Source organism: Cebus imitator, unplaced genomic scaffold, assembly GCF_001604975.1.
Source record: "Cebus imitator isolate Cc_AM_T3 unplaced genomic scaffold, Cebus_imitator-1.0 Scaffold97, whole genome shotgun sequence".
NCBI classification, from domain to species: Eukaryota; Metazoa; Chordata; class Mammalia; order Primates; family Cebidae; genus Cebus; species Cebus imitator.
The window spans coordinates 5,779,548-5,792,115 of record NW_016107412.1 but is presented as its reverse complement, the minus strand read 5'-3'; the positions used below and the strand labels follow the sequence as shown (position 1 = coordinate 5,792,115).

The following is a 12,568-nucleotide window of genomic DNA, read 5'->3' as shown; positions in this document are numbered from 1 at the left end:
TCACCGCAACCTCCGCCTCCTGGGTTCAGGCAATTCTCCTGCCTCAGCCTCCTGAGTAGCTGGGATTACAGGCATGCGCCACCATGCCCAGCTGAATTTTTGTATTTTTAGTAGAGACGGGGTTTCACCATGTTGACCAGGATGGTCTTGATCTCTTGACCTCGTGATCCACCCGCCTCGGCCTCCCAAAGTGCTATTTTTCTTTAGCTTTGTTTAGCTCTTAACATAACTTTTTCATGAGTATATATGGGGGTCAAGTGCTCGGGTTGTGAGGCAGTGAGTCACACCATCTCCCTTTTGTGGATCCCAACATCCTTGTGAACAGATGTTGCAGCCCTCAGGTGAAGAGGCAGCCGGAAGAGGTTCCCTCCATTTTTAATGAAGATAAAAGGTGGAGGAGACAAGCCTGAGAGCCAGGTGTACAGGGTTCCTGACTAGCTTTGTTCAGTCTTTTGTATACCAGTACTTTGCATGTTAGTCATTGACACCACTAACCCTCTGTGGGTACAGAATTTAGGTGATTAGCAGATGAAGGGCCAAGTCGGGCCATCATGCGCAGACATCACATTCTCCCCAACTGTAGTTTTAATTTTGCTTCCATCTTTATTTGTGGAGCTGCGTCTGTGGCATTATATTCTAGTATATTTTGCATTTTATAAAAATGAAAGGAAAATCCTCAACAGCTAATGATAACTGCCTTTCATTTTGGTGAGGATAAAAATCACCAGGGATGCCGTGTGATGCTTATTTTCCTCCCATTTGCCAACAGTGTGCTCTTTTGAGGAAGAAGGGGAAAAAAGTGCGTATACATATATAAATGACAAAAATACATTAAGGGTTATTGTGTCTACAAGTGAAATATAATTACTAAGAGTAATTGTAGTAATTGGTAATAATGATTATAGTGTTAATGGTACTATTAAGAAAGATTGTGAATATATGCTTTCAGGGGGCACACTGTAGCACTCAGCTGCCTCCCTCATGTGATGTGTTGTTTTGGCCATTTGGCTGTGGGGTTGGTTTTAAGGAAAACATCACGTTCGGGGACAGGAGGGTGGAGGTGACCTGTATAGTGAGACAAGCCTGGAGTTTGGGGTCAGAAGACAAATAGGAGTTTCATCTCTGGTGCTTTCTAGTTGAATATCCTTGTCAGATATCATCTGTGAAATGGTTTCATCTCTGGTGCTTTCTAGTTGAATATCCTTGTCAGATATCATCTGTGAAATTTAGCTGCCTTCTCTGGAAAATGGGATCTGTAAACCCTGCTTACCTCACAGGGCTGTGGGGAGGATCAAATGTGATGGGTAGTGCCAAAATGGACGTATAGTGGTGGCAATAGGAATATGACTTTCAGGCCACGATACCATTTTGCTGTAAATTTGTGTGTATTGTAGCTGAGTGTATTGTAGATTGGATCTGAATACCTTTGCTGGAGAGGATTTGAGGAGGTTCAGCAATTCCTGTGTGGCTCTAGGCGGGTACGTTGATACTTTTTAAGTGTAGTCTTAGAAATCCAAGGTCAGAGTAAAGCTAAAGTCATTGAAGCTCCAGATGTTTGGGCTACATCACTGCCCTGAAATTGCTGTGATTCAACAGAAACTGAGGCAAACCTTCAGCTATAATATGAAGATCTAATGTATAGCATGGTGACTATAGGGAATAATAATGTATATCTGAATTTGCTAAGAAAGTAGACTTCATGCGTTCTTACCACACACACAGAAATGGTAACTACACTGTCAGCTCTTTTAGAATTTGTCCAGCAAGTTTTCTGGTTTTTACTAGAAAACCCCTCAAAGAAAAGAGAATTGTGTGAGGTGATAGTTATGTTCTTTAGTTTGTAGCAGTCATTTCACAATGTATACATATATAAAACCATCATATTGTACACTTTAAATATATGTAATTTTTATTTGTCGATCATACTTCAATAAAGTTGAAGAATAAAAAAGAAACTTTCAGAGGAATTCCTTTATTCCAAAATTTTCTAGAGTGGGTGTAGCTGATAGTTGTTTCTCACATTCAGTATTTGATGGGGTTTTTCTTTTTTCACTTTTTAAAAATTGTAGCATTATTTTAATTTAGAGGCTTATCATATATTAAGAACATGTTCTCAACTGAAATAATATTAACAGTAAAAATCCTTGGTGATAACATGCATGTTGCTTTGCTTATTCTTGCAGTGTGAAGACAGCATGTATGATCCCTGAATGGGCCTGTGGGCATATTTAGTCATTCATTTTTGATCAGGAGAAAGAAGACGGCCATCACTTGAAAGGTTAGTAAATATTTCTATGCAGCTTTTTATGGTAAAACATTTTCAACCATACTGAAGAGAGTTCAGAGAATGTGCAGTGAGTTCCTGCATATCTGCAACTTAGCTTTAACAGTTAATAGCATTTTGCCACATTTTTTGGTGTATGTATAGGTTTGTACATTTTTTAGATGAAACGTGGCAGTTAGTTGCAGACATGACATTTTTTTGTAAATTCTTGGGATGCAGCTCTTAAAAATAAGAATATCCTCCCTGAAAGACATTTTAGAACTGTGTGACACAGAACCATTTAATTAAATTTATAGTTTTGTACTAAAGTGTAACAGGTAACTAAAATTACCTGTACTAAAGTGTAACAGATAACTAAAGTTATGCCCCCTTCATTGTTGATAGAAATAAAGTCAGATTAAAAACACTTTTAGGTCAGGCATGGTGGCTCACACCTATAATCCCAGCACTTTGGGAGGCTGAGGTGAGTGGATCTCTGGAGCCCAGGAGTTCAAAATCAGCCTAGGCACCAAGATGAGACCCATCTCTATAAAAAATGCAAAAAGATTAGTTGGGCATGGTGTGCACCTGTGTTCCCAGCTATTTGGCAGGCTGAGGTAGGAGGATCGCTTAAGGCCAAGAAGTCAAGGCTGCAGTGAGCTGTGACGGAGCCACTGCACTCCAACCTAAGTGACAGACAAGACCCTGTCTCAAAAACAAACCCCCTCCCAAAAAACCCCAAACCATTTTTAATAGCAAGACCCTGTCTCTATAAAAAATTAGTAAATTAGCCAGTCATGGTGGCACATGCCTGTAGTCCTAGCTACTTGGGAGCTTGAAGTGGGAGGATCACTTGAGCCTAGGAGCTGGAGGCTGTCAGTGAGCTATGATTATGCCACTGTACTCCAGGCTGGGTGACAGAGTGAGTCCCAGTCTCTCTCTCTCTGTGTGTGAGTGTATGGGTGTGTATGTCTATACACACCCATACACACACACACACACACACACACACACACACACACACACACACATATACACATGTATACACACATACATATACACACACAGTGATTTATTTAATGAACAAATAAGTAATATGAATTTGATATGAGTAACATCTGAATATAAAGGCATGGAACTTGTGCTATACATATGCCCCGAAAGAGAAATTACTGTGCTTTCTTCATTTCCTGTAATCTACCTGTCCCTGCCATGGCTGATGTTTCATGGTTAGGTCAGTGTATCTGATCACCAGCCTCACCTTCTCTCTGATTGGGATTCACAAGTAGACCAGGGCTGGGCATGGCACTCATGCTTGTAAGCCGAGCACTTTGGGAGGCCGAGGCAGGTGGATCATTTGAGGTTCAGAGTTCAACACCAGCCTGGCCAACATGGTGAAACCCCATCTATACTAAAAATACAAAAATTAGCTGAGCAGTAGTGGCACATACCTGTAATCCCAGCCACTCAGGAGGCTGAGGCAGGGTAATTGCTTGAGCCTGGGAGGTGGAGGTTGCGGTGAGCCAAGATCACACCTCTGTACTCCAGTCTGGGTGACAGAGTGAGACCCTGTCTCAAAAATAAATAATAAATAAATAAAGTAGACCAGTCTCTGTGCTCTAATGTAATCAAAGGTCTTAGATGATTTTTTAAACCTAAACTTGTAGGAGTATGTGGGAAGAATATGTGGTACTGTGAAATAGAGGTTAATATATTAAAATCATATCAGAGAGATTAAAAATGATTCCTAGTCTCATCATTTGACCACCTGTATTGAAACTTTACTTAAAATCTCAGAGATATGTTAGCTATGGTTACAGTTGTAGATCATTACACATTATAGCCAATTACACAATCAGTTATCTGTGGTTCTTGCAAGATGGCTGTGGGCTGGTCTGCTTTCCATTCTGTTACTATTTATTTATTGTATCTTCCTCAAGTGGACCCTGTGTATCTAGGCATTGCTTTACAGACATTTGTGTCTATGAGGTTGCCCATTTAGAGCATATTTTAAAGGAAGTCTATTTAAGTGAGCCATTTAGGGCAGCAGTGGCTTCTTATACTCTCATTTCTGATTTATAACAAAAGGTCAGTGATGGCAGTAAAGGTTCTTCAAAAGATACTGATATTCAGAAGGAGTTGGGTCTGGAATCATGGGTAGCTCAGAATAATTGAGTTTTTTTTCTTTGGCTTCTATATGGTTATGCTTTGAAAAGATGAGGATCAAATGGGGCTCCATGTGAGGTAAAGGGGGCTGTGAGGGATGAATGAAGGGAAGAAGACATATGGAGCCCTTTCTGACCCTAGACCACTGAGATGGGGGGTAACTATTAAAAACTTTCTACTGAAGTAGAAGATACATGCAGAAAATAGATATAAGTGTATAGCTCGATATAATTTCACAGATTGAACACATCCATGTAACCAGCACCCAGATTAAGAAATAGAACATGACTAACACAGTCTCCTGTTTCCTTTTAGATACTACAGTTGACTCTTAAATAATTTGGGAGTTAGGGCAGCAGTTGAAAATCCAAGTATAATTTTGTTTCCCTCAAAATGTACCTACTAATAGCCTCCTGTTGACTGGAAGCCTTACTGACTTAGTGAATAATGACATATATTTTAAGCATTCACAACATACTTCACATTTCCTAATTTTTTTTTTTTGCTATTTCTAGGCTATGTGGTTTATCTGTGAGTTTTTTCAAATTGTTGCAAATCTCCAAAAATTTTTCTAATGTGTTTATTGAAAAAAATCTGCCTTTAAGCAGCCCCTCACAGTTCAAACCAGTGTTGTTCATGGGCCAACTGTACCCTGCTCCGTGGATGACATGGATGACTACTCTCTTGACTTCTAGCAGCATAAATTAGTTTTGCATGTGTCTTTTCTTTCTATGTGTGTGTATGTGTGTGTGTGTGTGTTTGTATGTGTGTGTGTGTGTGTGTGTGTAATATATAATGCAGATCGCACTCTTTTGTGTCTTGCATCTCTCATTCAACAATATAATAGATTCCTGCATATTTTTGCATATAGTTTAGTTATTGATTGCTCATTTTCATTGCTATAGAGTATTTTCATTGCTATACAGCATTGTGGGAGAACATAACAGTTTATTTATTTTACTAGATGTGTGTAATTGTTTGGGGTTACCCATCTGGGGCACCCTCCAGAGGAAATGGGAATTAAGTAGGGTTTTCTCCTCATAATGGTTATAGGGGAGGTAGTACCAGCTTGTGCCCAGCTTCTGCTGTGATATGAGGGAGGAATCCAGACAGCAGCCAGAAGATCGAGACACGCTTGGGAGAATTGGGTGTGGTTTCATCAGTCCTGTACTGATTCCTGCGGCTCTTCCTGTGACTCACCATGTCCTTTCTCACATTGTTCCCTACTGTCACATGCTTTCTACGTCCTCTTCTTTGTTATTATTACTCTCCCTACAGCTCCTCCAAGGAGACTGTGCAGAGCATATCAAACAACAGGCAACTGCTAAATATTTAAAGTTCATTAGATGTTGATATTAAGTGTTAGGTAAGGGGCAAAGAGATGAACATTGTGGGCTTGCCCTTGAGGAGCCTGTTGTATAGTTATCAATTCACAAGTATGGCTATGGGCCATATCCCTGGAAGCCAGTTGTACTGTAGAGTTCAGAGGCTTACATGGGTGGGCCAGGCTGGTAACATGACTCAAATAAATGGGGTTGCTCATAAGGAGTGATGGGCATGGTGGAGAGCGAGTGTATATCCTCTGCCCAAATATCAGCCCAACAAACCCTGTCCATGCCAATTTAGCAAGTCTACTACCACTTTCCAACCTTTAGGGAGTAGAGTCTTCATTATATAGTAAGAAAGTGCTCCTCAGGGGATTTGGGTGTTTTATGGGCAATTTCTGTTTTTGTAAATAAAGTTTTATTTGCAAATTATGCTCATTTGTTTACATATTTTGCTGTAACAGCAGAGTTGAATAGTTGCAAAAGAGACCAGGGTTGAGTAGTTGCAACAGTGACCATATGGCCTACAAAGCCTAAAATATTTACCACTAGCCTTTACAAACGTTTCCCAGCTCCTGCTTTACTTTATAAAAGCGAGGACATAGTAATCATAACCTAGTCATGTAATAACCTGAGCCCATTAAATTTCGTGTTAATGTTCTCATTCATGTATTCATCGAGCATTTATTGACAGAGTGCCTATTGTATTTCAAATATATAATGGTGATAATCAGATATGGTTCTTTAACTTAAGGAGTTTAAAAGAGGCTCCTATATCACCTCTTGTCCTTTTGGCTAAAATCAGGTATAGTAGAAGAGTCTCCTATGAATTTGAATTTCCATTCTATGATTGTGCTTTCTACAAATCAAAAATATGACATTGTGGTATAGGAGCATCCCCCGTCAGCTTTTCTAGTTATGTATTTAGCACATTTCTGTGTGAACCAACCACATGGGGCTTATTCTCAGCATGGCTGCTTTTAGAATATGGAATATGGAAATAGAACTAAAAATCCTCAATTTAAAACTATTATGTCAGATATCTTTATTAACTCTATAAATTTGATACTCTACATAATTTGATTTTTGCTTCAGTTATGAGGAGTATGTAATGTGATTTTTGCACAATTACTATAGTCTTAAAGATCTCAATTGTTTACATGTGTTAATGCCAGATTGTTTGAAGGTAGCCATGTCTGGAGAAGGGCTGATGAGTTTTGAAGTGCTTACCAAAGCAAACCAAGCAGACCACCAGTCTTGTGCTACTTTAATAATAAACCTCAATAGAAACAATAGCCAACCAAGATAATAAAGTTTGGAATGCAGCATAACAAATTAATCTGTGTGCTTATCTGTTTGCTTATCAAAGTCATAAAAGTTTGTTTTTTTCTTAATAGGAGGAATATAGGGGCAATGTAATGAACACAGAAAATATAGAAGTATTTTTTTTACATTAAGGAATTTGAAACTTGTTTTTAACATCTTTTAAACGTGTACAGCATTTTCACATGTGCTCGTATATATATTATGGGTGGACACTGGGGCTGTGAGTGACTGCTCTTGCACCACCCCTAGACTGTCCTCAGACCAATATAAAGGAAGCAAATCAAACCATGTCAGTGAGCCATCTGAAACCACGATGCCTGCATCATTGCCTTCTTTCAGCCAGAGAGGTCTTTTAGGAAGTGGGTATTTGTTTGAGTGTTGTAGTTGCAGTTATTTAGCCATGTGCAGTAATTCAAAGATGTGAAATGCAGGAAGCCCTGATCATACTTACACATCGATTTGGGAGACATCAGGCATCAAATGGGATGCTATTTGTCACCCTTTGAGGCAGTGACCTGGGTGACACCCAGTGCTTTCCTCTGAAATCTTAGGCTCCTGAAGAAACCTCAGGGAAGGAATGTGAACTGATACAACGAATAGCTTAATGAATGTAATGAAAACTCCAAACCAGGTTGTTTTGTTGCCAGAATTAATAAAGTTAAGTGTAGTTGATTGTTGATTTTTTTGTTTTTTTTGAGTTAGAGTCTCGCACTGTAGCCCAGGCTAGAGTTCTGTGGCGCGATCTCTGCTCACTGCAACCTCCATCTCCCGGGTTCAAGCAGTTCTCCTGCCTCAGCCTCTGAGTAGCTGGGATTACAGGTACCTGCCACCATGCGTGGCGAATTTTTTGTATTTTTAGTAGAGACGGCTAATTTTTTGTATTTTTAGTGAAACTATGTTGGCCAGGCTGGTCTTGAACTCCTGAACTTGTGATCTGCCTACCTTGGCCTCCCAAAGTGCTGGGATTACAGGTGTAAGTCACTGGGCCCAGCTGATCTTCTTTAGGAGGAAGAAATAATTTATATTCATTCATGTCTTCTACTTTTTGTGTTTAAAATGTTTTAAAGAATTCAATCCAGCTGATGCAATGGCTCAAACCTGTAATCACAGCACTTTGGGAGGCCAAGGAGGGAGGATCACAAGGTCAGGAGTTTGAGATCAGCCTGGCCAAAATAGTGAAACCCCATCTTTACTAAAAATACAAAAAATTAGCCAGGTGTGGTGGTGGGCACCTGTAATCCCAGCTACTTGGGAGGCTGAGGTGGGAGCATCACTTGAACCTGGGAGGCGGAGGTTGCAATGAGCCAAGATCAGGCCATTGCACTCCAGCTCAGGCAACAGTGTGAGACTCCGTCTAAAAAAAAAATTCAATCCTGTTCTTTTTAGTAATGTATATGGATAGTTGTTTAGAGGAAAAATGAGAATTGAGAAGGCTGAGAAAATAAATATCACAGTTGTTTTCTTACAGAGCTGGAAACTGTAGGCTTAGTTCTTTTGATTAAAAATAAAATTTTCTGAAACAAATTTTATGATAAGCCAAATCCCTTGTTCTGTGGTATTGGAAAAAATCAAGTCTGTTCTACATAATGTGGAGTTATCTTGTCAGGAAGTCCAGCTTCAGAAGTGTTGCTTTGTCAAGACTAACCAATTAAAATTTACTTTATTAGTCCTCAAGTTTTATTTTTAGAGAAGGGAAAGTACTGAAGTATAGGTAAATATACCTTGATAGACCGGAGTGCCTTGGTTGCAAGTGACAGAAAACCCAATTCTCAATCTATCTTGAGTGAAAAAATTTATGGGCTTAAGTAATTGCAAATCTAAGGACTGGATCTGCCTTCAGGAGGGGCTAGACTGAGGATCAAAATGATGTCATAAGGATTCATCTTGGCTGCGTGTTTTTGGGCTCGGCATGGAGACTTCCAGCAGCTTCAGGTTTGCTTAATTACAAACAACCTTCCTGATCATGATGAGTCATGTGCCTCGTGCTGGACCAGTGGCTGTGGCCAGGGATATTGGTGTGTTCTGATTGGATAGCCAGATCATGTGTTTCACCCCAGAGCCTGAGGTCAGCACATCTTCTGCTGAAGATGAAACATAAGTTGATGACAGCTGGGAATGGTTCTCTCCAGAGGTGAATCAGGGCAATTACCAAGTGAGTTGGGGGGTGCTGGGAGGTACACTATTATAATAGTAATTATTAATGTATCTTTTAATGATTTGAAAAGCATTTTCAGGTATATTCTTGTTTCACCTTTAGGATGTATTGGGGAGGCAGGATAAAGAAGTGATTAAGAACATGGATTCTAGGGCTAGACTAGGTTCAGTTATAAGCTTGCTTGAGCTTTTGACCAATTACCCTTTTTGTATCTCAGTTTTCTCAGATGTGCAATGGGGATAAAGGTATTTACCTAAAAGGGTTCTGAGAAGAACCAAATTAATGGACATTTGCAGGGCACTTAGAGCAGTGCCTCATGCATGCTGGCCTCTCTATCCCTAGTTATTACTGTTAACCTTTAAAACAGCCCTGATGGCAGAGGAGCGAGTGTCCTCTTCATTTTTCAGACAAGAAAGTTCAGACTCACATGACCTGTAAGGGTCAACACTGGTTAGGACCTGACTTCTTTCTTATCCCCCCACTTACCTCTGTGTTATGATTGTGGGACATTTGGGGTAGTAATAAATCAAGGAAGCAGAGAGGGGGAAAGAAAACACTAGAAAATAGGCCTGCATTATGGAAGTACCTGTGTGTACAGGAAAGGCAGTGTTTCTGTATATTCCACTTGAATGTGGTCTTTAGCTTCCCACAGGAAGGGTGCCCCCCAAAACATTTAAGGGAACATTCCTAAGAGGAAATTTTTCCATTCTGCTTGGGACAATCAGCCATATCCAGGGTGGGGACTTGTTTGGGAAATGTTTGCTGATGGTTTAATCTGATCCAATATTCTGAGCTACAGAAGAGTCAAAGCTTTTTGTGGTCAGGAGGTGATTTGAACCTGCCAATGTAGTGTGAAGGCAGACTGACTCTGAGAGGTTTGGACCACTGCAGAGTGCTGCTCTCATGACTGCTAGCCATCTCTGTCTACAAATAGATGCCAATTGCTTCATTACTAATATTTTCCCACAATTGTTGAGAATGTTTTGTGGGAAATTATTCAAATGACTTAATGAAGGAGACTTTTTCTGGAGACTCAGATGTTGTTATGGCCCAGACATCTAGGGAGGGTCTTGTTGGTCTCTGAAAACAAGTGATTTCTTTGTATTATTTACTGTGGACTGAGGAAATTGAAAGCTTAAAATATTTGTGGGTAATCTCTGATACACTCCCAAGCTGTCCAGCTATGAAAGCAAGGAAAAACACAGCAGAAAACACAATTTTGGCAAGGAAAACCACAGCAGAAAACACAATTTTGGTGCTCTCTGCAGTGCTTTTGAGGAAAAATGGTGCTTGCCATTCAGCATTCACAAAGCTTGCTGGAGGGCCAGGGCTGCTGCTTCACTGCAGGACAGGTTCTGCCCTGTAGTTGCTGTTTCCTCACTGACAGCCACTGTGCCTGGGATGTGGGAATCTCAAGATTTCATAAATGGCTCATGGCTTTGTCTTTTTTTCAATTTCTTTTGACAAGAAATTGTTTACCATGTAGATATCTTCAAGAAGTTCACCTGTGAGTCCTACATAACCTTCTGTCTGGAGACATCTCATTGTTTTTATTTCTTTAGATGGAGGATGTGGTGTCTGAGTATTGATTCCCACACCTGACTTTACAATGACGTTTATATTCCAAACAACAACACTTATTCAGAGAGTAAAGGGATTAGCTACTAATTCTGGAGAAATGATCCTAAGTTTGCCAAATACTTGTGGAAATTATAATAGGTTCTTAGATGTAATCCCACTTATTCTGTTCTTAGCTCCTTGGGAGTCTTTTGCCTTGCTGTATAGTCGGGGATTGAATATTAATAGTTTCCTCATTGCCTTTAACCTGACCCCATCTTACATCTGAGAAAACAAGGTCAACCTTATTTCCTGTAATGTCAGCAACAAAAGCAATGACATTATTATTCATTATGTGATAGGCACCACTCTGAGTTCTTTTGTTGATGATCCTATTGTATATTCTCCACACCTCTGTGATCATTATTTTATAGATGAGGAAATTGAGGTATAACCTGCGGCCTCAGGATATGGCTGAGTGGCACAGGTCTGCTCTTAGCATCAGAGACACTATACTGTGACTGGTGTAGCCAGTGTTCAGGCCACGGTCTCTACCATTGGCTGCACATTAGAATCACCAAGAAGGATTTTAAAAGCATGGCATGTACAGTTCCATAACTCCCCACCCCTTACATTCTTATTTACTCGGTTTGGGGTCTCAGGGGAAGTTGCTGTGCATTCAGGACTGATAATGTTTTTGAATTAGAGCAATAGCTCTTAAAATTTGGTCCCTGGTATGGCAGTATCAGGTAACTTATTAGAAGAGGAAATTCTCAGGCTCCACCCACACCTACTGAATTGAAACTCTGGGGGTGGGGTGCAGTGATCAGTATATTTTAACAAGTCTTCCAGGTGATTCTTTTTTAAAAAAAAAAATTGTAGTAAAAGCACGCAACATAACATTAGCCTTCTTAACTCCTTTCAAGTGTACATTTCAGTGGTGTTAAGCATGTTCACACTGTTGTGCAGCACATCTCCAGAACTTTTTCACCTTGCAAATCTGAAACTCCATACCCATTAAAACTCATTAAACAGCTCTCTTTCTTTCTCTTCCATAACCCTGGTCTCTCCCTCTTTCCCTTCCATAACCCCTGGTAGGAACCATTCTACTTTTTGTTTTCATGAACTTGACTGCTTCACATACTTTGTGTAGGTGGAACTCCAAGTGATTCTTAGGCATGCTGAAGTTTGAGAGCCACTGAACTCCAAAACTCAATTTGGCTCATCTCCCTGTAGTCACCAACTCACATCATTAATATCAACCATATTGTAAATCCCACACACTTGTGCGTGACCTGCTCTTTCTAGTCCTGCGTCTACCACCTTGTTGTTCTGTCACTTTGATAGAGTTACTTAATTTCCTTGAGGTGATTCCCTTGTCTCTATAAGTGGGGATTGGGAAGCTGGGGGGAACTTAAACTTGTAGAGCTGTGGTAAATGTGAAATCTTTAGACACTTGTGAAAGTAATTTTTAAGTTGTCAGGTGGTATAATAAAGAAATATTCTGTAATCCCAGCACTTTGGGAGGCTGAGGCGGGCAGATCACGAGGTCAAGAGATTGAGACCATCCTGGCCAACATGGTGAAACCCTGTCTCTACTAAAAATACAAAACAATTAGCTGGGCATGGTGGTGCACGCCTGTAGTCCCAGCTACTCGGGAGGCTGAGAAAGGAGAATTGCTTGAACCTGGGAGGCGGAGGTTGCAGTGAGCCGAGGTCGTGCCACTGCACTCTAGCCTGGCACCTGGTGACGAAGTGAGACTCTGTCTCAAAAAA

The 12,568-nt window shown here is 40.3% G+C and overlaps 1 protein-coding gene and 1 non-coding gene across 5 annotated transcripts in view; both read left to right on the top strand.

Annotated features, from left to right (window-relative positions):
- The window catches only part of SGMS1 (sphingomyelin synthase 1), a 326,877-nt gene that overhangs the window by 33,111 nt on the left and 281,198 nt on the right, over positions 1 to 12,568 (top strand). For all 4 annotated transcript variants that reach the window (XM_017536361.2, XM_037741281.1, XM_017536359.2 and 1 more), the window contains exon 2: positions 2,184 to 2,278. The gene's annotated coding sequence lies outside the window, so the exon portion shown is untranslated. The remainder of the gene's footprint in view (positions 1 to 2,183; positions 2,279 to 12,568) is intronic.
- LOC119472380 lies at positions 1,735 to 1,794 on the top strand. Its single transcript, XR_005201522.1, has one exon. It is a non-coding gene; the product is annotated as a U7 small nuclear RNA (small nuclear RNA).